The sequence below is a fragment of the Cervus canadensis genome, chromosome 22 (genome assembly GCF_019320065.1).
Source record: "Cervus canadensis isolate Bull #8, Minnesota chromosome 22, ASM1932006v1, whole genome shotgun sequence".
In the NCBI taxonomy this organism is placed as follows: Eukaryota; Metazoa; Chordata; class Mammalia; order Artiodactyla; family Cervidae; genus Cervus; species Cervus canadensis.
In genome coordinates this window covers 2439690-2444207 of record NC_057407.1, presented here as the reverse complement: position 1 = coordinate 2444207, position 4518 = coordinate 2439690, and the positions used below count along the sequence as shown (strand labels likewise).

The following is a 4518-nucleotide window of genomic DNA, read 5'->3' as shown; positions in this document are numbered from 1 at the left end:
TCTGGGGGCCCCGACAGTCCCTGCAGGCCCAGCTGGGACGCCCTTTCCGAGGCTGAGAGGATGCAGCAGGTGGGACAGGGTGAAAAGGAAGCACTTCGGTTTCCCAGCAGGCTCTGGGGTCCCGGGCTCCAGGTGGGGAGCTGGGGAGACGGGGGCACCTCTGGCCTTTCATCTGGAGCCGGAGGTCCCTCCCCGCAGGCCTCCGTGGGGGCCCCCCCAATCACCCACGTGGAGCCATCAACGGGCTGCTTCTGAGGCTCACCTGTTGCCCGGCAGGTACGCCAGGACCCAAGACAGGGAGGGGTCCTCCCCCCGCCCCGAGAAGGAAGCGTTGCCCACCTCGAGCTGCACCCTGCCAAACTTCTGAAGCCCCATAAAAGCTCAGAGAGCTCCCCTCTGCCAAGCCTCACCTGCCTGCCTGGCGGCTACCCCCTCCCCTCACCCAGCTGGGGGCCTGTTAACCAGAGGCCAGACCCCTCTGAGCCTCTGCTCCCAACTCAGGACAGGGCAGAGGGGACATGCCAGGCATCTCGGGGGACCGCTCCGGCCACGCAAGGGTCCACCGCGCTGCCCGCCCGCGGCCCGGCAGGGCCTTTCCAACCAAAGCTGGCATCCTGGCAGCCGCCAGCTGGCTCCGCAGCTCTGAGCTGGAGTCTGCCCCATAGCGGGCCAGCGGGCTGGGTGGTCCCTGGGGAAGCAAGCCCAGATCCCTCGCCAGCCTCCCCCTGGGGGCGGCGGGGACCCCGTGTGCCTGGTCCTGACAGTCAGCAGAGGCAGGCGCTCTGCGCGCTTAAGTCCTGCTGTGTTCTGGTTCCGAGAGACCCAGAAGTGCCTCCGCCACTGTGCTGAGCTGCAGAGGCCCCGCCGGGGTCACTGGCCTGGAAGCCCTACCTCCTCCCTCCCTGAAGCCCAGCATCCCTGGGGCAACCGGGAACCAGTTCTCAGCGGCCGGGGCCCCGCCCAGAGGGAACCCGAACTCACCTCCCTCGCTCTGCGCACCCAAGCGCCTGGCTTTCAGGAGTTGGATTTTCTAGAAAAACAGGTATGTAGTGGAATGGGGACACAGCCTGCCCCAGCAGAGGGGAGAGGCAAGCCTCCAGGTAATAACTGTTCTGATAAGCGACTGCTGCGTGCAGTATTTTTTTTCCCCTTCAAAGTGGTTCGCGGAACCCAGCCTAATTAACTTTCCCCAAAGAGGGGAGGACTATCATCTGCCCCCGCTCTGACGTCCGAGGTGTGGGGTGGGTGTTCCCAGAACCCCAGAGATGGCGGAGAGGCTAGCTGAGCTGGCAGAGGCCTAAGGGAGATCGAGGGAGGGACCGGCCCCTGGGAGGCTGCCCGGCGAGACGCAGAGAAGAGCAGAGATTAGAGAGAGGCGGGCGGCCTGGGAGCGGGCAGGCCTCCACCTGCCCCGAGAGCCACAGGCCGCCCCAGCTGCCTCCGTGCGGCGTCACCTCGGAACAGCCACGGTGCTGCTGCCACCTCTGCCGTTGCTCCGCCAGCTGAGAACACTCATGCGCTCACTGTCTCGCCAACAGAAACCATCAGCTTCCCGGTGGAGGCCTCCAGGCCTTGAACTAGGAACAGGGACCACAGGTATAAAGGAAAGTGAGTCTGTGGATTTGTGGAACGCCCAGGCCGCGGCAGGACAGACCGCTCGCCAAGGGAGGGACTGACGGGGCGGAGGAAGCGCAGAAGGGACACGGGGGCCGCGGCTCGGAGACGTTCCACACCACAGGCAACGTTCCGTCTCAAACTGGGTTTTGAAGGGTGAGTAGGAGTTTGCCAGAAAGGGCATTCAGGCAGAGAGAACCGCAAGTACAAAAGCATGGAGCTGGACAGGGCCTGGGCTGTCTGGGGAACCATGAGTAATTTCAAACGATTGGAGCAGAGGGTGAGTACTGAGGATGGGCTTGGTTGTCAACAGTAGGACTGGACTTATCGGACCTCACGAAAGGCTTCCCAACCTCTGCCCCATCCCTCCAGGGTGCGCAGAGGTGTGTGAGTGTGGGTCAGCTGCTGGGGGAACAGAAGGCACTTGCTGAGGTCAGAAGCTACCAGCCTGGGGCTCCAGCCACTCAGCCTGTTCCACCTGCCTGAGGCCTGAGGGAAGTCACAACTCAGCACAGAGATAACCAGCAACACAGAAATAAAAAAGTGTTGCCTGAGACATCAGTTTTGACCACACAAGAAATCCCAAGGTAAGGGTCCTGCTCTTGTCCAGGGGCTCAGCGATGTCACTGAAGTAGCAAGGTTCTCTATGTTGCCACTCTGATTCTTTGCATGCCATGCCATCTCCCCTCATGGTCACAAAATGGCTGCCACAGCCCCACTGTCACGTCCCCTCATGATAGCAGTTCACTCAAAAATGAAGGGAAGCTATGGCTAAAAGTCTTTCTCGATGCACATCTCTTTCTAGGAAAATTGTTCCCAGAAGTACCTGACAGAGTTTCTTGTAAATACTATCAGCCAAAATGAACTTGTGCCCTTCCCCAAACGAATCCCTGGCCAAGGGAAGTGAGACAGTGAAGATCAACCAAGTCCGATCAGAATTCATCCTCAGAATTACACACAAAACCTTCACAGGAACAAACTCTGGATTTTTCTTTTTAAATCAGGAAGGACAAAAATGGTATCTGATCAACCCTTAACGTTTAGAACTTACATATTTAAGAAAACTCCCTTGATTTCTGTACCCTGACCATTTTTCTTTCTACCTGCTCAGTCGCCCGGTCATACCTGACTCTATGCGGCCCCATGGACTGTAGCCTGCCAGGCCCCTCTGTCCATGGGATTCTCAGGCCAAGAATCCTGGAGCGGGTTGCCGTTTCCTACTCCAGGGGATCTTCCCAACCTAGGGATCGTGCCTGCGTCTCCTGCCTCTCCTGCATTTACCACTGAGCCACCTGGGAAGCCCAACCTGCTGGTAACTCTGTCATCTTAACATTTTTGTCTTTTCTTTATTGTCTGTTTCCTCATCAAATTGTCAACCCCATGAGGCCAGGAACATCTCTGTTTGGTTTTAATTGCCCGGCCTCTAGAGCAGGACTGGGCTTCCCTTGTGTTTCAGGTGGTAAAGAACGTGCCTGCAATGCAGGAGATGCCAGAGACACGGGTTCGATCCCTGGGTTGGGATGGTCCCCTGGAGTAGGAAATGGCAACCCACTCCAGTATCCTTGCCTGGGTAATCCCATGGACACAGCAGCCTGGCGGGCTACAGTCCACGGGATCACAAAGAATCGGACACGACTGAGCACTCTCAGAGCAGGATCTGGTACACGTACATGTTCAGTACATACTGAGTGAAGAAATGAATAAACCAGATGGTGTGAGCAAGTACAGAGGTCAGTCCAACTTGTCAAGGCCTGAATGTCCTGCGGGAGCCGGAAGCCACAGAGGGTCTGAGCAGGGCTGGACAAGGTTAACGGTAAATCTGGGGAAGATTTCTCTTGGCAGAAGGATCGGAGGAGCGTGCTGGAGGCCGGGAGACCCAGGAGCAGGGATGCTGTGTGCAAGGCAGACCACAGAGGACCTGAACTCGGCCCTGACCAACAGAGTGACTCTCTGACCACCTCCCACGTCCCAGCCCCTAGACGCCGACCCCAACTCACTCTACTCACGATGCTCTTGTCCTCAGAGCTCCACGTCCAAAGTCTCCCCACCTGCCGAGCTCTGCTCAGATACCCCCTCCTCCAGGAAGCCCTCTCTGCTGCGCCTTAGATCCGCGCCCCAGTCTGCGCTCCTGTCACACCCTCCCCGGGTGTTCCCATGCCCACAGTAAGCCGGTGTCCCAGCAACATGTGCGTGAAGGAATCGGAAGCCTAGAGAGGGCCAGACTTCTGGAGGGCAGAGGCTTTAGGAACGTGAGGGATCACAGATGCAATGCAAGGCCAGCCCATGGAAGCTTCTGGAAGCACACAGGGCTAGGTGGGCCGGCAGCTCAGCTTCTTCGAGTGGGAGGAAGAGTGAGGGCTTCGAGGTCTGGCCGAGGACGGCAGGGGAGGGAAGAGAATGCACCACCTTACCTCACAGCAAAAAGCCCCATTTGATAGAGGACAGAACTGAGGTTCAGGGAACCCTTTCTCCAAGGCTGCAGAGTCAAGCCTGGCCCCTGCAGCTGCCAGACTCCTTTCTAAACTTGGATTTCTCAAAGGGAGTTTTATCCCCCAGGGGCATGTGGACTTTTACGGGGTGTTTATGTTCATTCCGGTAGCTGGGAGGGCGGGGCTACTCCCACTCAGCAGACAGGATCCCAGGAGCTGGACATCTCAACACACAGGACTGTCCCGCCAGGCAGACCTGTCGGCACCCCGTTTGTGATCTCCAGAGTCTAAAATCTCACTCTATTTTGCATTTAAACACACGGCGGTTTTATTATATTTTGCAAGGTTATTTTATATATTTTTTAAATACACATGAACTTGCCAGGGGTGGAAACACTGTGTAAATCAAGGAAGGCAATGCTTTCTGTCTGCCCGGACTTTGCCAAGAGTTGCTCACCGTTTCATAACACCACCT

The 4518-nt window shown here is 57.5% G+C and overlaps 1 long non-coding RNA gene across 1 annotated transcript; it reads left to right on the top strand.

The window, feature by feature from the left end:
* The first annotated feature begins 976 nt into the window (after nt 1-976).
* Nucleotides 977-4231, top strand: LOC122425126. Its single transcript, XR_006264712.1, has 3 exons — nt 977-1042; nt 1987-2201; nt 3457-4231. It is a non-coding gene; the product is annotated as an uncharacterized LOC122425126 (long non-coding RNA).
* The last annotated feature ends 287 nt before the right edge of the window (nt 4232-4518 follow it).